This window comes from Canis lupus, chromosome 5 (assembly GCF_048164855.1).
Source record: "Canis lupus baileyi chromosome 5, mCanLup2.hap1, whole genome shotgun sequence".
In the NCBI taxonomy this organism is placed as follows: domain Eukaryota; kingdom Metazoa; phylum Chordata; class Mammalia; order Carnivora; family Canidae; genus Canis; species Canis lupus.
The window spans coordinates 23056421-23078960 of NC_132842.1; the positions used below are offsets into that span (position 1 = coordinate 23056421).

The window sequence follows — 22540 nt, forward strand, 5'->3', positions numbered from 1 at the left end:
TCCCCTGTCTCAAAATTGAAATTGGGGTAGCAGTGTCCACATAAGGAAAGACAATTTCTCCAGGGCTGCCAGGAACAGAGGCGATGGCAGGAGCGTTGCAGTTGATGGAAGGGCCGAAGCCAAGGAATCAGAGCTATTTGCCCAGTACAAACTGAAGACAAGGCTTCAGGAAGTGCTCAGAAACAGCAGGGGTCTTTTTGATGGAGGCAGACTGATACCATAATAATCTGGGTATAAAAAGCAAGTAACCTTGTTTAGAATTCAAAGGCGGGTGAGTCCTACCTAGGCTGTGGGAGTCAAAAATCAACAACTAAAAGTACTCAGTGTCATAGACTGAAAACTATGCCCCCCAAACTCATATGCTGAAACTCTACACTGGAATGTGATGATACTAGGAGGTAGGGACTTTGGGAGAGAATTGAGATTAAATGAGGTCATGAGGGTGTGGCCCTTATGAATAGGATTGGTGCCCTCAAGAGTCATAAGGGCACTGGCCTCTCTGCTTTGTGTCATGTGAGGGAATAAGGAGAAGTCTATGTCTGTACTCTGGAAGAGATCTCAGTCATCCTGGCACCCTCATCTTGGACTTTGCCATCTCCAGAACTGTAAGAAATAATTTCCTGTTGTTTTAAGCCACCTAGTCTATGGTATTTTTGTTACAGCAACTACGAGAATCTAAGGCACTCAGGCAATGCAGAAGAAAGAAGTTGCCTGCAGTGGATGAGGATAGTAAGCTACGGATCATGGGAGAGGTACATTTGAAGTAGAATTCTAGGGACAAAAGGGAGGTGGAAAAAAAGAGCATTCCAATTTCCAGCCTGGGTAGATGTGCAGGGCTAGGCTCTGCTGATAACAAAGCTATATGATTTACATGATTTTCAGGCTGTGCAGGATGTTTCCTGCATACTCTGACCCCAAGACCTGCACATTTTACAAGGCATTACTTAGCAGGTCCAGAATGACTCACAGTGATCTGGTTCTCCTTCATTGCAGCTAATCAGCCATACTCTACCATCATGGATCAGTGGTCAGGAGTCTCCATTAACACGTCACCGTGGAGAGAGACACAGTTCCATGACCTCGTTTCCCTCATAGCTGTTACTAGCTTGAGAGAGAAAACAGAAATCAGAGAATCAAAAAACAGTGTTTATGAGGTTCTGGCTCCACCATCTCTGCAGGAATCCTTCAAATCATTTCCCCATGCACCCTGGGAGTGCTCAGGAAGAGGTCTAAGCTGTGTGCATTAGTTTCCAAATGCTGTCATGACAAATCACCGTGGACTTGGTGACTTGAAGCAACACACCTGTTTCTGCCACAGTTCTGGGGCCTTTGGAAGTTCAAATCCAAGCTGTCAGCAGGGTTGTTTCCTTCTGGAGGCTCATTGGGAGAGTCTGTGCCATGCCTCCTTCTGAGCCCCTCGTGGTTGCCAACAATCCTTGGTTTTCCTTGGCTTATAGATGCATCTCTCCAGTCTCAACCACCATCATCACATGGGCTGTTCCTCTCTGTGTGTCTGTCTCTGAGCCTCTTTTTCTCTTTTTACAAGGGTACCGGCCATGTTGAGTTATGGGTTCAACTTAGCATGACCTCATCTTACATCTATAACAATCATATTTCCAAAAAAGCTCTTGTTCTGAGGCCCTGAAGACATGAATTTGGTAGAGGGATACTAGTCAACCAGCACAGTGTGCAAGTGAAATGTTTCTCTCAGTAACTTTCCGGCATTGATTTTCTTCCAACCCTGCTCTGGGCCCTCTCCCTGGAGAGATTTTATTGCCAATGCCACTGAGGCTCCATTAAGCTGTCATTGCGCTGTGCAAACCCACACCATCCATGCATCCACTGAAAGCTCAGATGCCACTCCCCTCCCACAGTGTCAACCCTCCCCCTCACCAATGACAAAGCCTGTTGGGCTGTTCCCCAGGCTGGTGTCAACCAGAAAGGTTTGAGGGAAACTGCCCTTTAAGTTCTGACTCTTTGATTTCCAGCCTCCCTCTCGAGGTCCCAAGCAAGAGTCCTTGGGATGGAGGCACTAGAGCACACTGAGTAGCAGACTTGCTATTCTCACATTCAGCCCACCTTCCCAACACAGGACACAGTGTCTTCTCTTGCAGGACATGGTGCTCTCCTCTAGAGTTATTTGCAGGAGGCTACATGTACCTCCTCAGGGACCCCTGGTGTGGCTATGCCATGGATCCTCCCAAATATACTCAGATGAGTCTAATCCCCACACGAACATGGAAGACAGTTGAAATAATGTGGCCATTGAGCAGGACCACATGACCTGGTCATGGAAATGCAGAGATAAGGATGGGTATGAAATGTTCAGCAAGGAGAATCCTTCCAAAGTGAAAGAGATGAAGATTCAGTTCAAAAAGAGAAAAAGAGAGGACATTTAGAGGCAAGAGATTTGGGTCAGACCAATACTTGTCAATTCTCGATTCTAAAACATCAGCTATGTGTCCAACAATTCAAATCTACCACTATCTATCTGGACTTAGTGTCAGATCCCACAAGTCCCACAGATGGCCCTCACTTCAGATGCCAATCACAGGTCTCAGGCTTCCCATACTTTGTCCAACTGGCTGTAAATAAACAGGTCATATAATGCCCTCCTCGAGTTCAGTAATTTGCTGGAATAACTCACAGAAGTCAGAAAATACTTTCCTATACTTACTGGTCTATTATAAAGGCTATAACTCAAGAACAGTCAGATGCAAGAGGTGCATAGGGTGAGGTTTGGGGAGGGGAGAGTGCAGAGCTTCTACTTCCTCTCTTGGGTGTGCCACCCCTCCCCCAGCACCTTGATCTGTTCACCAATCCGGAAGCTCACTGAACCCTGTTGTTTAGTGGTTTAGCAAGGTTTCATTATGTAGGCATGATTGATTAAGTCATTGGCCTTCGTCATTGAACTCAATCTCCAGCCCTAATGACATCTCCAAAGGTCAGGGGGTGGGGCTTAAAGTTCCAGCTCTTTAATAGTGGCTTGATCTTTCTAGGGACCAGCCCCACCCTTTAGCTATGTAACCCTGCCTCCCCAGTGGATCATCTCATTAGTGTATGAAAGAGTAAATTCTAAAGGTTTTAGAAGCTCTGTGCCAGGAAGAAAGGACTAAAACCAAATATTCATTTTTTAATTATACAACAATGCTAATTTATATTTTCTTGCATTTCTGATTACTCTTTAATTATTTCCCTTTTTTTTAAAGATTTTATTTATTTATTCATGAGAGACACAGAGAGAGAGGCAGAGACACAGGCAGAGGGAGAGGCAGGCTCTCTGCAGAGAGCCCCTTGCAGGACTCCATCCTGGACCTCGGGATCATGCCCTGAGCCAAAGACAGATGTTCAACCGCTGAACCACCCAGGTATCCCTCTTTGATGATTTCTTAACAGAAGTAGTCTTTCTAATAACCCAAGCATCACTTAACTTCTGTAAGCCTTCATCATCCACAAAAGAGGATAATAATGGAACCTACCCCATAGGCCTTCATGAGAATTAAATAAGTTAATTCATGCAAAACTCTCAGGACAGCAGTGCTGGGCACCAGGGAACAGTTCAGTACCTAAGAGCAGTTTCTGCCAAATGTGCCTTTGATACAGGTTCCGAGTGCTTTACCTTATTAACTCATCCAATCTTCACAACCCTTGGGGATGAATACCTTGAGCCCCATTTTACAGATGAGAAAACTGAGAAAAGTTAAGGAAGTTCCTGACCCAAGGCAGTTTGTAGGCTATGAAGACAAAGCCTATGCTCAAACCATGACTTTTTGTTTCCACATAGTAGGTGCTCAGTAAATTATTGGCATGAGAATCTGGGCTACATGGAGGTATGCCAAGCATGTGGAAAGACAACTGTGCAAACAGAGCCAACACACAAAAGCAAAGTACTTCCTCATATTTAACAAAACCATCACACAACGAGTTTCAACTTAAAAAAAAAAAAAAAAATCCAACAGCCCCTGAGGAAATTTGAGAGGAAAAAAGATTGAGACCATTGTGAATTATGAGGAGTGGAAGGACAAGATTTTGGCTGACCTCTTTCTTAATGTACCAACAGCCACACTGGGGGATCCTAGTTTTAAAAGGCCAGAGTGCACCTTTGGTTCTGAAAGTTCTAGAATGCTTGCCAGCACATTTCTCCAACTTCCTGTCCCCAACTTATTTTGAAGACTCTATCATGTATGAAACTCTACACTTCTCCATAAATTGCTTATTTATACGGACAAGTACCTCCTCACCCCAAACTTCCCTACTGTACATTTGGAATTCTAATGAGCTTAATTGCTCTGTTTACTAGCTTTAAACTTCTTTACTTGAAGAAAGTATAAGAAAGGTCTCAGGTACAAATTAAACCAGTCCATCAGTGAACCAAGAATACAACACTGGACAAAACCAACATTTTTTTCCCAGAGAGACTGCTCCTCACCTTTTCAGGTGATCCTGTGAGCTCCAGGTTGTTTCTTAATGAAAACTCTGGTAGTCATGACCACCCAGCTTTTTGAAGAAAGCAGTTCTCTCCAACATTCCACCAGGATTTTGTTGTTCAGGTCAGCTCCTATCACGTTTCTTTTTTTTTTATTTTTTTATTTTTTAAAATTTTTTTAAATTTTTATTTATTTATGATAGTCACAGAGAGAGAGAGAGAGAGAGAGAGAGAGGCAGAGACATAGGCAGAGGGAGAAGCAGGCTCCATGCACAGGGAGCCCGACGTGGGACTTGATCCCGGGTCTCCAGGATTGTGCCCTGGGCCAAAGGCAGGCGCTAAGCCACTGCGCCACCCAGGGATCCCTCCTATCACATTTCTGAACAAACTGTAGGAACTGGAGTATAGTCAGTGAATGGAAATCTCTGAAATAACCAAGTAACGTGAGTAACCAAAATAACATAAGTTCACTCCTTAGTGAGTCAAAGATAGAAACTATAGCAGGTGAGTTGTTACAAAATAAACTTGATTTGTAGCAAATAAGGAGATCGTCGGGATTGACTTTCAAAGCCATGATTCCTTCTATTTAGGATTAGGATGAATATTTAGATAGGGAAGACTTGCATCATATATAGGGACAGGCCTAAAGTCACTAGCATGCCTTAAGGAAACATACCTATACATATGTTGTATGTGATGTAAATGAGGCTTGTGCTCCTCCTTGGGCAGAGATTTTAGTGTTTTAATGAGGTAAAGGTAACTGTTGTCACTCCATGGCCCATCTCTGCAGGCGCAAGTTGGGAGTTGAGCTCAAGCTGGTCTGGGTTGTCTGGGCCACCAGAGTCCAGCAGTCACTATTGCTTGAGGAGTAGTTTCAATTCCCATCATGGGATATTATCCCCATACTGTCCATTGCCTGAGTTAAGAGAGAAGCTGGGAAGAAGCTAAGGAAAAATGTGGGACAAAAGTCAGTAGGTCCAAGCAGGTTGGCAGTCAAGGTCAGGTGTTGGGGTCCAGCTAGTAACCCAGGCCCAGCAGGAAAGAAATATTTTTGTTTTAGTAACAATGGGAGAGACTCTCATTCTGTTAACAAAAATTACTACTGCTTTTATTACTATAAGACTCTGCCATAATGTAATAAGTGGGTAGTTTACAAAAAAAAAAAAAAAATTCAGTCACACAAAATTGAGGGACCGTGCTATTTAAGGAGCAAATGCAATGAATAAGGCAGTCTCACAGCTCACTGGCCACACTTTCCTTTTTTTTTTTTTTTTTTTTTTTTTATGATAGTCACACAGACAGAAAGAGGCAGAGACATAGGCAGAGGGAGAAGCAGGCTCCATGCACCAGGAGCCCGATGTGGGATTCGATCCCGGGTATCCAGGATCACGCCCTGGGCCAAAGGCAGGCGCCAAACCGCTGCGCCACCCAGGGATCCCTTGCCACACTTTCCTAAATTGGTGCTTCACCATCCAAATCCATTCCAGTTCCAGCAGTTTGGATGGGCCTTGAATATTCACAGGGACCCTCCTGAGTCCGAAGCTGGCTTTGAAGACAGTGGCAGCCATCCTCTTAATATCATGGTAGGCTGGTTCATTCTTCAGCCTAATCCAAAGCCACTGGCTACAGCCTTGTGTCCACCCCACCCCCACCCCCTTCCTGGATTTCCCCTAACTTCCTCTTCTTCCATGAGATCTCTACTTCCCTCCCGCATTATCTCGGGATCCCACTGAGGAAGAACACAGAAATGATGTCGTTTACAGAGTGACAATGTGGTAAACTGTGTGTTAAATGCCTTATACATTTTTCATTAAGTGGTCAGAACAGCTCTATGAGGTGGGTACTATTGTCCCCACTGGAGAAGGAAGCTGAGGGTTGACTTCAATGGTCTACCACAGGCTCCACCGTGGGGAAACAGCAATGCCATGATTCTAACTCTGCTCTGCGTAACTCCAAAGCCTCTATTCCATGCTGCTACCTTGCCATTCACTGGTATTAAACCCCAGAGTCAGGGCACCTGGGTGGCTAAGTCCGTTAGGCATCTACCTTCGGCTCAGGTCCTGATCCCAGGGTTCTGGGACTGAGTCCTGCATTGGGCTCCCTGCTCAGCAGGGGAAACTGCTTCTTCCTCTGCGGCTCCCCCTGCTTGTGTGCACTCTCTCTCTCTCTCTCCCTCATACAAACAAATAAAATCCTTAAAAAAAAAAAAATAAACCCCCAGAGTCATGTTCTCCCATACTTTTTAGATGTGGAAATTCCTCAAAGGGGAAATTTCTAAGATGGAAAGTACTTTTCATTCCTAACATTTCATGTTTCATGTTATAGTCAGTTTTGCTTTCTGTGTTATTCAGCACTAGTACAATGGGGTTCTTCTTTAGGTTTTCAGAGCACAGCCAGGAGAGGAGTAGACAGGAATGTTGAAGTTAGCTTCCCCATTCACTGATAATCAGCTGATTAAAGACTGCATAGGTTAAAGATGGTACAGAGCTCACATCAACCCCTTTGACTGGCCTCTAAAATAACCAAAGTTTTGGTTTCAAACTGTGCTCCAGTTTGAAAAACTGAAATGAACACAGTGGCTTCTTTTTCCTTCCTGCACATATATTTACATACATTTTATTTACAGTCTTTGAAGCAAGGCGTTCTCAAGGTAAAAATCCCAGTAAAGATGATCAATCTTGAATTGGAAGTTTTTAAAAGGAGATTCTCCAAAAACATCTAGCAGTCAATCTTAGACACAGGCCATGGTTATGGTGCAACTCCAGCTATAAGATGTTCTTTCCCTCCCAACAGTTTGCAAAGCCAATACCAGATTAGTCACCTCAGTCTGGGGCTTCAGAAGACATTCTGCTGCTTTGTCTTAGATGAATGGAATGGATGGGGTCTAAGTCTGGGCCCCCTTCCAGTGTGGTCTGCAGTGCTCCAGGCCTGGACCTTTTGCCTCCTGTAGACCCACTTAGCTGCCACTCCAGGAATCTCCACAAAGGCCAATTCTTACAGAGCTCCTTGAGGGTGAACATTCTCATTCCATTCCCATCAGGGGACAAGAAGAGAACAGAAAATCCCTATAGACTACATGCTGGTAGGCGGGCATATGAAGAACTTTTCACCTGGACCTTCAAGACAGTGGTATTGTTTGGGGGCTTCACTGTGAGCTACTGGTCTGGTACCACCAAAGCACATCAGAATCTATGCACAACCTTCACTCCTAGGAACCAGGAAGCTGTTCTTCACATCGATTCTCCCAGGCAAGGACAACAACAAGAACAAAATTAAATTGCAAAGATAAAGAAGTTGAAACAAAGCAATTTGCAATGACATATTTCCACCATGAAGAATCTATTCCTTACTAATGTTGGATCTATTTAGTGGAATTAAAATTTTGACAGAAGTCATCAAAATTCTGTTTAGATGAAGACATCACTATGTTTCACAGAGGATTGTTCCACAATAGTCTGAGAGTGATGTTGGAAATGGAAACTCAAATCAGAAGGAATATTGATAGCATGGTCCCAGGATGCAGCTCCATAGTTTATAAAGACCTTGCTCTTTTCCTTCTCTGGATAATCCCTGGCAACCAGCCCTGGTGAACATGCTGCACAATAGTGGCAGTTACCACTCGGTGGGATTTGATATCTCCACATGTGGATCAGTTTGGATTTCCCTTATTAGAGCAGCCACAAAACCATTCCTTTCCCCAGTGTTTAGGCTGCTTCAGACCAAAGCCACGCAGGATACTGAAACCTTGCTCATCAAAGCATTCTAGCTGACGGCACCAAGGCCAGGGCCTTGATCATTGCCCTGAGCAAGCAGAAATGATTTCCTCTCTTGAGTCAGGAATCAGAAAGCCTGGAGCCAGGGATAAAATCACCGGAGACACCAGTAAAGCTGAAAATGACCTCTACCTTGGCATTAACAAGTATTAGAAAAATTCTGCCTTTCGTTTTCTTAAAATATGGTAATATTAAGCCCTTTGGGCTCAGTTGATCTGGGAAAAAGAATTTTTCAAAAAAAAGTTACAGAACAGCTTTGCATGTTGCCCTGTGTCTTTTTAATAATATGTTGAAGGGGTGCCTGGCTGTCTCAGTCAGTTGAGCATCTAACTCTTGACCTTGGCTCAGGTAATGATCTTGGGGTCTAGAGATTGAGCCCCATGTTGAGCTCTGTGCTCAGGAGGGAGTCTGCCTGAAATCCTCTTTTTCCCTCTGCCCCTCTCCCTGCTCAAGTGCAATAAATTAATTAATTAATTAATTAATTAATTAAATAAATATATGTTGTAAACACTGCTTTAGCAGAACAGAAAAAGTGGCTCCTATATTCCATTAAGTTTTCACCCCAGCGTTTTATACAGAAGAAAGTGTCACAGTTCCCAACCACTGCAGTCATTATAGAGCAGTAGAGATTGTAAAAGTCAATCGTGTCTTAAGCAAATATTTCAATTATTTCAACACGTGTTGACAAAAGTGAATCATAATTTGTGTGTATGCCAGGACACATCAGAGCTGGTGACCCAAAAGGTCTAGAGGCCTACAGGATTTGGTTAGTAAACTTGAAAGTATGTTTCAGTGATCCAAACTTAGTAAAATAGCACTTATTTATATTTATGCCAAACACATATCCTAGTAAATTTGTTTCGAATATAGAAATCACCATAAGACAGGCCAAAAAACAGCAGTCAGTGGACAATAGTGGTGCTGACTGTGGGTGTTAAAAAGAAGGAATACACACACCCCGTTGAACTGAGGAATGCTCTATGAAGACACTGGCCTTTGAGCACCTTGAGAAAGTAGCACAATTTCAGCAGGAAGACATCAAGGGGAGAAGCCCTGTCAGGCGTGTAACATGGAGTGGAAAGGCAGGTGAATGCTGGGAAGAGATGAAGCATAGGGATGTGTTAGGCTGTAGCAGAACTCACATGAAGTCATAGGAGCAGAGACCAGAGCGTACTGCCTAGCTGGTAAAGGCATCACTGAAATTAATCTAGTAGACAAGAGGGGGACATTGAAAGTCCTGGAACAGAGAAGGATTGCAGATAAAAGCAGTGTTTCGTGAAGACTTTGGTGGTGGCTTTATTTCTTTACCAATATTGCCATGACAAAGTGTGTAACTTAAAACAACTTAAGTTAACTTAAGTTAACTTAAGTGTGTTGGCTTAAAACAACACAGATTTATTCTGTCACAGTTGTGGAAGCTGGAGATGTGAAATCAAGGCATCAACAGGGCCACACTCCCTCTGAAGGCTCTCAGGGAAAATCCGCTGTGTGGCTTTCTTGTAGCTTCTGCTGGTTGCTGACAGTGTTTGGCATTCCTTGGCTTGGAGACACTCTACTCTGTGTGTGTCTTCACATGGTATTCTCTCTGTGTGTGACAATGTCTCCCTGTCAAATTTGCCTCTTCTGATAAGGACACCAATGGTATTGGATTGAGGGTTGGATTGAGGGTTCGCCCTAAGACGGGATGATCTCATCTTAACTTGACTAATGTCTGCAATGACTCTTTCCAAATGAGTTCACATGCATGGGTTCCTGGTGGACGTGAATTTGAGGGGGAACACTATTCAACCCAGTCAAGTAGCCAAAAGTAAGAATTAGCATGAGGAGAACCTTGCAACAGAGAGATCAGTTGCGGAGCCCAAAGCAGCCGATAAAATGATGGAGGTCCAAGATGATAACAACCCTGGGGACAGAGAGGAGAGGGAATGTCAAAGGCAGAGTCAGTTTACAAGTTTACATGGGTGACCAGTTGGAAATGGGGAGGAAGGGAGTTAAAGGTGACCCGAGATGGGGAGACTAGCCACCTGGGTGAGTGGTGGTGCCACCAACCCAGATCACCAAGTAGAAAGCCTTAACTAGTATAGTGAGAAATTATTTTGACTTTGTGTTTTATTGAGTAATTTTGACAAAAGATGTAGCTGTGTGTGGCTGTCCAGGCAACTGGGCCACAGAGGCCAGAGTGCTGGACAGGAGTCAAAGCAGGGAGTGCACACTTAGAAATGAGGTAGCCCAAGGAGCCAGAGGAATTATCAAGGGAGTGGATAAAATCCCAGACTGCTGTGAGAGGATGCAGGGGGAAGGCAGAAGCTAGAACTGGGGAGAACAGCTCAGTCACATGTCAGAGAGGAAGAGGGGGATGGGAAAGGCGGGGAGAGAATTCAGGAGGCCAGTGGGCAAGAACTGAGGTGGAAAGGGGAAGAAAAACATGGTCTTGTGGGTAAAGCTTGTGATTTGGCCCTCCGATAAATGTAAACATACATTCTAGGACAATTCCTTGGAGTATTACTTTTGTACCCACACAGGACAACAAATTTGAGAATTTCTTCAAAATAACATAGAATATATGGTGGAAATGACCCATAAAGAGAAAAATCCCTCAGAAATAGATTTGTATTCAGTCCTCAGTAACTTCAGTATTATACTTTCAAGATTTTTGATTAAGAAAACATTCTTTTCAACATGTAGACAGATAACATCACAACATGTTGCAAGTAAAAGTATCCTTTTTAAAAATGTTGTCTAAGTCGTGTCCTATCTCTACACTTAAGATTTTCAGTGTTTTTTTTTTAAAAAGATTTTATTTATTCATGAGAGACACAGAAAGAGGGAGGCAGAAACATAGGCAGGAGAGAAGCAGACTCCCTGCGGGGACCCCGATTCAGGACTCTATCCCAGAACCCCGGAACCGCGACCTGAGCCAAAGGCAGATGCTCAACCACTGAGCCACCCAGGTGCCCCAAGATTTTCTGTGTTTTTGAGCTTTATGTAAATATAACCACACTATACGTACCCTTTGTATCTAGCTTCTATCACTCAAAAATATATTCCTAAGATTAAACCCATATTCATCAACGCAACTGAGGTTCATTCATTTTTATTGATGTATTTTATTCCATTACACAATCATTTAATATGAATATACTATGTATTTTTCTCTTCTTATGATGGGCATTTGAATTGTTTTCATTTTGGAACAATTATGAATAATGCTACTATGACAATCCCTGGGCATATCTTTTAGTGCTCATATGGACACATTTCTTTTGGGAGTCTGCCTAGATATGGAACTTACTTGCAAATGTTTCTAATTTTAAGTCTTGTATAACAAAATAGCTTGGGTATGAAGCTTATGGTGTGTTTCCCTTTGGGTGTAGAAAACTAATCGATAAACAGAAGAACTTTCAATTAGTCTGGATTTTAAGGAAAGTTAATATGTAAATAAAATGTTGAAATTTTGGAAATGCTGCAGCAGAGCAAGGCTTTTTGAAGATCGTCGTAAGAAAGGCTTTTAGAAAAACGTCTTAAGGAAGCTGTTAGGCTTCCTTAAGGAGCAGCTCTGAAAAATCTGAAGGACAGAAAGAGCTCTGTTCCATTTGGAGAAAGAAGAAGTGTTCTAATTGCCCAATTTCAGCATGAAAACAAAACAAAACAAAACAAAAAAAAGGAATCGAGTGTAACTCCATATACTCCATGACTTTTTCAAAGTACTGCAAGTTGCTATTTTAAAAGCTTAATTATGATAAAATAAGTCATTTTGCTTTCTCGCAAGGGAGTCATATAATTCCTTTAATTAAGAGGAAGCAAAACAGTTATTCCACTCTGAAGGCCTGGCACATGCTTCTCCGAAGCCCAGAGAAGTGTATTTATATAGGCGTGTTGGTAAGATATCTTGCCATTCCCTTTTCTCACACTCCACGCATTTCTGTCTCAACCACTTTCCCATCAACACCTCGTTAAAGCCAACACCTGCATGAGGAGTGTGGAACCACTGTACCCACCACAGGGCTGAACGCCATCTCCTGCAGACCTCCGTGCCTGTGAAGAACGCACTGGCAGAGAGCAAAACAGAGATGCCTGAATTAATCTGTGGCGTCTCAGGAGTCCACAATCCTCTTAACCAGGGGTGGAAGCAAGAGCACAGGAGATGGATAATAGAATGTCTGGACCTGAGCCACTGGATCCGGATCCACACTGGTCTTAGGCAGACAGGGCAACTGAGGCCAAGGCCCCAGGGGCCTCTTCCCTCATCTCCAGTCCCAGACGAACATTATACTCCTCCCCCTACTTCAAGAATTACATCACTCTATGTTCTTTGCTCCAACATTCACTTCAACTGAATTCCTTTGGTACCATTATTGAATCTCTCCATGACACAATGGAGATGCTATAAAGAGTATCTTGTAAATGGATACCAGATATTTTCCAGTAAACCCCCCACCACCACTATCACACACTCTCTTTAACCAGCTCTGCTTCCTCACGAGAGCTCTCTCTGTTTCATCCAACAGAAGAAGGATTTTCCCTCAGTGACAGGGGACTAGTGATTGCTTGCAAAACTAGAATGTCCTACACACACAGGCCTCATGTTTGGTTGAATCACAGATTCTGGAGCCTGGAGACTTGAGCTCGTGTTCAGACCACACCATTGAACTGGCTGTGTGACTGTGACCGAGCAACTTAACCCTTCTGTTCCTGAGTTTCCCCATCCATGAAATGGGGTGGAATGGGATAACCACTTAATTGGGCTTCTGTGAGAATTAAATAAGTTCATTTTATAAGGCATTTAAGATAGAGCCTGGTGCAGAATGAAGATTAGATGGGTGGTGGGTAGGTAGAGGGATAGGTAATAGATGATAGATGAGCAAGAAAGCAATAACATCTTACTTAGAAATTAGGAATGAAGTTTTTTAGATGTGAAAGACCTGCTTCACCAGCAGGATGTACAACATCTACCCCATTGTGAGCAAAAAGGATATTACCAAACAACAGTAGAAGTAAATGGTCTAAGTACAGGTCATGTCCCATAAAATGACCTAACAATTCATGAATCTAAGCATTTCCAGCCACAGGATTAATAGCTTAGGGCTGGTAGCATATGGCAAAATCACTACAGCCTCAATGCAAATTTGATAGAAAACAAGCTCAGTAAATATTTAATATGTTTAAATTAAGTTAAATGAATGAAATTAATTATTTAGTTTGTTGGCTGCTGTTCTGTAATGATTTATTACATGTCCAAGATATTCACAGTGTCTACCCTGTCCCTTTCAAAAATGCCCAAGAAATAGTATCCTGAAGGTCAATATTTATTATCATTTTTCCAAACACAGCTGTGACCTTGAGAATAAGTGGAAACCTAAGCAGAGATTAGCAGCAGAATAAAATAGAGGCCCATCATAAATGTCGTGAGGCAGTAGGATCAGCCTTGCTGATAAAAGTCATGGGTAACAGGTCTGCTTAGCACAGTCATAGGGAACCTGTATAACCATACTTAGAAGTGTTGATCTCATATATCTTGGCACACAGTGGAAAAGCTGAGGACCTTTATTGCCCACACTGCTGATCCTCCGTGAGATTAGCTTCTGAGTCTGGTAGATTCAAAATTGAGTAGCTGACAAGTGTTATCAATTTCATACAGTCCACATTTGATCACGTGTCATGGTCCAAAGTCTGTCAAGATTCAACCTTTTCATTGCTTTGATATCTCTTCTCAAGGCCGAAGGGAAATTTTACAAAGTGGAGTATTTGGATGAATTACCTTTTGTTCTTGCTTAGTGTGGTTTTAATTTTCATTCATCCTAACAGGTGTGTTTTGTGCTATGTAATACAGAGATGCATAAGGGAACCATTAATAAAGATTCTCTTAAATTGCCTTTAAATGTGGACTTCAGTGGGTAGATGGGTCTAACATCTTGTTGCTAATCATTAGTATATGCCCATTATTGGAATGTTTATGAGACGCAGCTGGACCCATTTAGATCAGTGTAGCCTTTAAAAGGGAATTAGTGGGACGCCTGGGTGGCTCAGGGGTTGGGCAGCTGCCTTCGGCCCAGGGCATGGTCCTAGAGTCCCAGGATCGAGTCCCACATCAGGCTCCTGCAGGGGGCCTGCTTCTCCCTCTGCCTGTGTCTCTCATGAATAAATAAATAAAATCTTTAAAAATATATATTTTTAAAAAAGGGAATTAGTATTAGGGAATTTTTGTGAACAATATTTCACTTATTAAAGGAGATTTTAATTTGAAGTAAAATATGATGCCATTTTCATATCACATCGCCCAACATTCAAAAGCTTGCTATCACACACTATGGCTGAGGGTATTGGGAATTGGGCACTCTATTTTGTGGGAGTATAAATTGGTACAAACTCTATAGAGAACAAAATTCACAATATCAATATTTTTTAAATGTACAGCATTTTTTTTGAGCCAGCAATTCTGCTTCTAGAAGCCTACTTTAAAAATATTTTGGCACCTGGGCAAAATCCATTTTCGTGTTGCCTTAGCAACCATGCAACTACCCATCAATAGGGAATAGGTTAAATGAAATCTTCCAGACAATGAAGTACTATTTACAGTTGTAAACAATTGTAATATATATTATACGTACATATCACATCCAGAAATGGTAATATTTTATGCCTGAATCTGATTAGAACATCTCCAGAAGTAGTAAAGGAGGTTTCCCTACTAGGAACTGGGTGGCTTTAAGTCAGAGGAATAAAAGAGACTTTTTATCTGTACTCTCCTATTAATTTTTAATTTTATATAATCTGCATATACTACCTATTCAAAACCAGTAACAAAACAAGTTTCAAGAGAGAAGGCTTTGGTCTTGTGGACAAAAATCAGGTTGCTCCCTCTCAGGCACTTGCTTAGAGAAGAATCTTCATCATGGTGAGGCCTGTAACTCCCGTTCCAGAACTTCACCTCTCAGGCTGAAGGCAGAGTGTTTATTTAGGCTTTCCTCTAGGCCTTGCTGATGTTCTCAGTGCTAAGAGAGCTGGCGAGGGGTAAACACAGGTCTGTCTCCAGTGATTGGCCCATCAGTTCATTCCTGCGTCTTCAATCTGTTGTAGTAGCAATGAGGATGTACTGAAAATTAGAGATGAAATCACAAAGTGACAGAGCTGAATTATGGCTGAGGACACTCTCATCATCTGGTTCCAGGCCCCACTCCCTGATCCACAGAGGCCTGAAATAAAGTCCTTGTAACATGGCAAAAAATATATACAGACAACAGAGGGACTTGACCATCCAGCTGACTTCCTTCCACCTTAAAATTTGAGATATCTCTTCCATTTTTGCTGTGTGTTGAGATGTCTTTTCTTGAATAAAATCATGGTGATGGCAGGTGATAATTGGGTCATTTTTGTTACTGGTTTATATTTTTTTAATGCCCCAACTTAGCATATTGGCAATCCTAGCGTGGTCCCCCCAATATTGAACTTGATATGCAAACTGTAATGTGCCGTAATGCCCAACATCTAGAAACCTTTGTCTAATCTCTGCCTGGAATTAGACCCATAAGGAAACTGAATTGAGAAGTTCCAATTCAGGAAACTGAATCTCAGAGGCTGAGATCCTAAAGTCACAGACTGGGGACCCCAGCATCGCTGCTGCCTCTGCTGCCCTGGGACACCCTCCCTGTGTGGAGAGAAGTGCACACTGCCCTGTCCTCACAGTGCTTGTGACTTCCAGGCCCAACCAGCCAGCCCAGCAGTAGCCACATGCAGACCAAGTTAGCAAATCCTAGCTGTTTGTAAAGTAATCCCATGGAATAAGCTTTTGGGTCATTTGCTTTCTATCTTAAGCCAAACGTCCTTGTGTAAAAAGTGAGAGAAACAATATTAATTATGGACACAGCCCTAATAACTTGGGACAAGGCTCATAGCAAGTAGAAACTTTCATAGTTATGTATTGTAATTAATAATACACTCAATAGAGCATCTGCTACTAAAGTTTTCACACTTTAATGCTCTGTTGTCTTATGTGACCAATGAGTTTTTCCTCTTACCATATTTTGGAAAAGATGACACTGCATTCTGATCAACATGCAGTGTGGCATGACATGGGATTCAGAAGAGAAGCAGAACTCTAAGACACCTGAATGCTTTGGCCTCCATTTTAAGACTCAGAAGGATCAATGAAGAGCTCCTCCATGCACCTGCCTTAGCAGGCTCATCTCCTTACTATTGAATCACCCCAGGAACTGTAGTTGTTGTGGAAATGTCGGAGAACCTATGATGAGATGAGCCCTCTTGCCTTTAAAGAACAGCCTGAGTAATGATGTTAAGGCCTGGCCTCCAAAGCAGTACTGCCATTGTGAGAAACGTTCAAGACAGTTCATATCCCTCTCCCATCCGGGTTAACTCTCTGTGAATTGTACCTGAAGCTTAGGTTTTTCTCATTGATTAGGGCTATGAGATGGGGGTAGAAGCCATCCAAAGCCCAGGATCTGTACCCCTTCAGAGTACCTCTATCAAATATATTTATCTTGTTGTTTTGTGGAAGCTCCATTTTTCTTTGTGATGGGATCATATCAATCACACAAGGGTTAAAAGTCAAGTGATCTTCCCACTGTAATCCTTTAGCCAGCTGTACCCAGAATACTCTTCGAAGTCTGGAGGTCATGTATGGAAAATGCAGGGCCCTGCCAGAGGAAGAGTGGGAGCATCAGCTAGGAGATAGTCTCTCGGGAGTTTGATCACCCATGAACTCTTAGCCTCACTCATGTGATGCCAGCCTGCCACCAATGACTGACTGTGCCTGGCTATCTCCTCTGTAGCTTGACGAGTAAGGCTAGGGCATGCATAATACAACATTGGTATTTTGATGAGCACCTGGGAAGAGTCAAAATGAGAAGTCAAGATCAAGTGCCATAGCCTCCTGGCCTGTCCTTAGTGGAAGACTGTAGAGTCCAAATGGAAAAATGTTCAAGTTATACTAGATAGCTCTTGCTGTTCAAGGACATAGTATCTCAAGAATATACTGGAGATGAGTAGATATTCAGGTGCATTCCAGGCCTGTCTGGTAATTATTACAGCCTCTCAAATCACTCTTGATTTGGTCTGGAGCAATAGGCTACCAAGTGACTAAGACGGGTCAGAATGTCCATGGGTTTCAAACACCATATTCAATTCTGCCCAAACACAAACAGCCATATTTCCTTCCATTTCAGATTCTCCACTCTCCTTTTACTACTGGTCAAGCCCAGGGAGGCTGTCCCCCAATAACAGATGAGAGAGGATGGGTGGGGGAGGCAGGCTGATTTCACAGTGATTAAGTGACCAGTTCACCATGTTTTCTGGTCTACTTGCATTATACAAAGACATTTATGTATACTGATATGTATTCTCTCATTATAGATTACTTTCACTTTATTGCTTATTTGCATAGCAGAGGGTTGTGTTGATATTTTTAAAATAAGATGTGTACACAGGTTGTATTATCCATGATTTCACTCGAAGACAGTAAGGGACATTATAAAAGATTCATTATAACATACGCCCATTGACTCTGAAAGGATTAAGAGTCATTGATCATTCTAAGCAAGATGAGGAAGGGTTCTGGGGACAGGTAACCCAATCCAAGTCAGAGTGACTTAAAATGGATGGTGGTTCTCCCTGGAGTGTTCTTTTACCACCAGTAGACTCTCTCATTTGGGCCATGACATAACTGAGCCAACTTGTCACTCAAAGGTCCCCAAAGAGGAACATATGTAACAGTAGTGTCTTAGTCTGTTCAGGCTGCTATAACAATACACCATAAACCGGTGGCTTACAAGCAACAGAAATTTGCTTCTCCTACATCTGAAGGTTGGAAAGTCCAAGATCAAGTGCTGGCCCATTTGGTGTCTAGTAGCGACTCACTGCCTGCTTCATAGTCTTATCACTTCGTTCATAAGCAACCATCTTCTAGCTATGACCTCACATGGCAGAAGGAGGGGGTGAGGGAGCTCCTTGGGACCTTTTGTATAAAGGTACTAACTACATTCATGAGGGCTCCCCCTTTCATGATCTCATCACCTCCCAGAGGTTCCACCTAGAAATACCATCACATTGGGGATTAGGTTTCCTACCTGTGAGTTTTGGGGGGTGCATAAACATTCAGTCCCCAGCCACTAGTTACCACCATGTAGTTCCTGTGTGCATAGCTTCTTGTTTTGGACTAGCTCCAAGCACTTTACCTTTATCACGTTTGCTCACCAAGCAACCCTGGAAGGCACAGAAATCTTTAAATCCCATGCAACTTTTACAGATGAGAAAGAGTCATCAAAAACACCCGTAAAAGATTTGGGAGACTGTGGTAAGGATCTGTGTTTCCAAACTCTGCATTTGAACTCTGGAAAGTGGGGTGGCTTAGAAAACAGGTGGTAGAGCTGAGGTGCTTGCTCTTGGCCTATCCCCAGCATGCCCCACTGGTGCTGGCTTCAGAACCCCCACAAGCCTCTTTCACTCCAAGTAGAAGAGCACGTGACAGGTGGCAAGATTGAGAGATCAGGCAAGTTATTATGTGTTTCTCTCCATCATGAGCCCAGGGCACTACTGCGTGTGCCTGACACGAATTTCACTGCCTGTTAGTTTTGAAAGTCTTGAAATTCATCCTTGTGACTGGGCAGGGGCTGTGGGTGGGAGAGACAGGCGGAGTGGGGCGGGGGACAGCTAGAGAGGAATAGAGCCTTTGTACTTGTCAGAGAGGCAAAATTGAAAAGGCACTGTGAGCAGGGAAGACAAGGTTGGTTGTGTTACAGGAAGGATGAGCAGACACGGAGAGCATGGCTGTTGATACCATGGCCCTGATCCACTGCTGTGCCAGCCTGCCAGGGGCCCTATAGACACAAACCTTTAAATTACGGTGACTGTCGTCTGAGAGATGGCTAGGGCAGACAGACGAGCCCTTATGATTAGACCCAGACAGGCAGCTGTCTGTAGGGCCATCAGAAGAGCCTGGTTTGCTTAAACAAGCAGGATTCCTTTAATAAAAATCCTCCCTTTCTGGTTTTAAGGTTAGGCAGAAGCTTGACAGACAAGTTCATCGATAGGACGCTAATATTAGTTGCTTTCACAACATATTGTTAGGGGATTTTTTTGTACTATAAACTGGGTCTGTGGGACGTAATTGAGTGATCAAAATAAAAGTCAGTGATTTCGTTTTTTTAAAAATCTCAGTAATTATTTCACCATTGGATCAAATTTCTGCTTAGATTCACCAGTCAAGACACTAAAATGGTTGCTAGGTTATCTCAATGACCTATTCTAATTGACCGGATGGTGGTCTGATCCACTGCTTTGTACCTGACCTTTAAATAAATGGTTTTACTGAATAGAAAGCCACTGCTCTAGGATGGAGAGAGAGACCTTTCCAGGAAAACACTTTTGCCTATTCAATTGCCTACTGCCTTGGGCTTGCTCATCATCCTGCTTAATAGAAATTCTTTGCTATGAACTGGATTGTGATCTAGTTGAACCACAGACCTTACCTCCATAAAGACTCATGCTTTTGAAACAGCCAATTCATTTTCAGGGCTGCAGAAAACACGGCACTTTCTAGAAGGTTGGTTTGCCCACAACTCCCCTGGGGAGACTGAGGGAGACTGTCTGGATGGCTATAAAGGGAATCCAGCCAAATCTCCACTTTCCAAAGATTTTCCTTTTATTGAGTTCTATCACCAAAATGTTGAGTCTGCTGGGGGATTTTTCATAGACAAGGAAGAAAAAGATGGTCATCCAAGATTTAAGCAGGAAGAAACTCAAAATTTAAAACCGTACACACCAGTGTTACAATTCAAGTTGCAGAACAAATTCTAGCATTTACCTCCTGTATCAGGTATATTGCTGACTCATTGTTCTCACTGGGGAGCCCCAGCATGGTGAGGCATGTCAGATCCTTCTCAGGGGGCCCAGAAGCTTCGATTAAATGCCTGATACTACTGAAGCGGCAGTTTCCCTGCCTTAAGACTGGTGTGGTCTTGCTGCCTCCAGGGTACCCACTTACTCCACATGGCTCAATCATCCACTAACGTCAAACTCATAGTAAATGTCTCTTATGGGTGACATGCACAACCCACTACCAATTTCCTTCTCTTCTTGCTAACTCCCTTCTGGTCAATTTCTCCCCTTTAGAAACTGTTAAAGTCGTTTGGTTTCTAAAAGTAGGATATTCTTAACACATCCTCCTCAGATCCCTAGTTCAAGAAGACTAACCACTCACATGGCTCAAATTATGCACAATTTCTTGTGCCTGAAGTTTGCTGTTTGTATTCTGCAGAAGCCACTGCCGGCTCCTTAAGGCCATGTAAACTCACTGTTGGGGCTGGGAGACTGCCTGCCTTAAATGAAAAATATTAACTGTTCTCCATTGGTCAATTCTTTGTCCATCCCAGGAAGAAAATTAGTGAAAGAAAAAAAGTATACTTTTTGCAAAATTCCAGACATTTGAAATACTTGGTCCAAATTTAGTTCCTAAAGAGAGGGGGTTTCAAAACCTGCTTTTGAAAACTCTCCTGAGGTTGCTGGGAGCTGAGAACAGAGCTGCATCTATGTACACACCCCTCGATCCCATTAATCTGATCATACGGCCAGTTTTTGTTCACCCAACGCTCTCTTCTTACCTAGTGAGAGAAGGCTTTTTGAGTATCTTCTGGACAGCCATAGTTTCAACAAAACATGGTAACTGCAAGGCAAGAAATTGACTTAATGCTGAGTCTCTATTGCTGACATAGTTTGCTCTAGCCATTGCACCAGTTGCCGACATGGCAAACGCATTCGCTGATAGGAAGTGCTGTGAATATGAGTTCACCCAGCCAGAAAATATATTTTCTGTACATTCTTGGGTATTGGAGCCATTCATCACAGCATCACCACCCCTCCTTGATGCCTTTGCCTAAACAGAGATGCTTGTCATGAAACCACTCTAATTTCCCTACCAGAGGCCCCAAAACAGAACCGAAACCATAACTCAAAGAACATTTATGTACAATTTATGACCAATTGTCAAGCTAAACTACTCTGACAGATTCCAAATCTGCTTTAGGAATAATATGATGCTTTTTATCAATTTTTTTCTTTGTCCTTTACTTTATGGTTGCTTTGTTTAAATGTTAAATGCTGAATTAAGTGGGTCTGTATCTCCTTTGGGAAAATGAAAATTCATGGAAAGATACTAAATTGGAGAGTTTCAGCTGTTTCCACTTTAGAGAGCTCTGATGAGAAGGGGAGAAGTTTTATCACAGAACAGACTTTTTAGATTTCCTCAACTTCACGTGGGGCACCTTATTCTTCAGCATCAATATTGACTGTGAAGTGGTCACACCCTATTTGGAGTCAGAGACTAGACTTTTCATGGATCATTCAGCTTGGAAATTGTTTAGGGAACAGGACAGAACTCGCTTGTAGACCGAGGCTGTTTTAGTTAGGACCATCACAGCAAGAATGGCCACTAAAAACTTGACAGCCAAGTGTTCCTGAGAGATTTTCTCAGGCCTGAAAAATTGTCCAAAGCAGGGGTCTTTCTTAGGATATAAAATTTCAGCCTTATAAGGGAAGGAAATTCTGACATATGCTGTAACATAGATGAATCTTGAAGACAAGCTAAGTGAAATAAGCCAGACACAAAAGAACTTGGTAAAAAAAAAAAAAAAAATACTGTATAATTTCACTTACACGAGGTGCGAGAGTAGTCAAATCCATAGAGATGTAAAGTGGAATGGTGGGTACCAGGCTGGGAAGAGCGGCGGGGGTGGGGGAGTGGTGGCGATTTGTTAATGGGCACAGAGTTTCAGTTTTGCAAGATAAGACTGGAGATTGGTCCTACAACAATGTGAATGTACTTAACACTACTGAACCTGACACTTAAAATGCAATGAAGATGGTAGATTTTATGTTATGGGTATTTTACTGCAATTTTACAATTTTTTTAGGCAAGAAAAAAATGTCAAATTTTGAAAACCAAAAAGGAAAAATGACATTTGCGCAAGAGAGTGGATATTCTTTACTGGCAGAAGCTTGAGGAGTTGACACACAAGATTATATTTTTTCCTTGATGTTTATCTACTCTTGCAGAGGAGGGGGTGGGGAGGACAGAGGATGGGGGTGAGTGTAAGGATCTAATAATATTCCGAGGAAAAATTTAGTACCCCCACAACTTTCGTTTCCTTGTTTTTCACAAGACTATGTGCTTTTCTGTCATCGTGTACAGAACAAGGTCTGATGGGCTTTTTACAAAGAACTATTGATGGCGTGTCTGTGTGAATTGCCCTAGCATTGGTCACAGCCAACTTCTGTGGGACCCACTGCCCCCGCTCTACAATACACTCCAGTGTGCTTGGCCATTATGAAAGGT

At 42.6% G+C, this 22540-nt stretch overlaps 1 protein-coding gene across 6 annotated transcripts in view; it reads left to right on the forward strand.

Moving 5' to 3' along the window:
• The window catches only part of FRMD4A (FERM domain containing 4A), a 739423-nt gene that overhangs the window by 375345 nt on the left and 341538 nt on the right, over nucleotides 1–22540 (forward strand). The window lies entirely within an intron of this gene.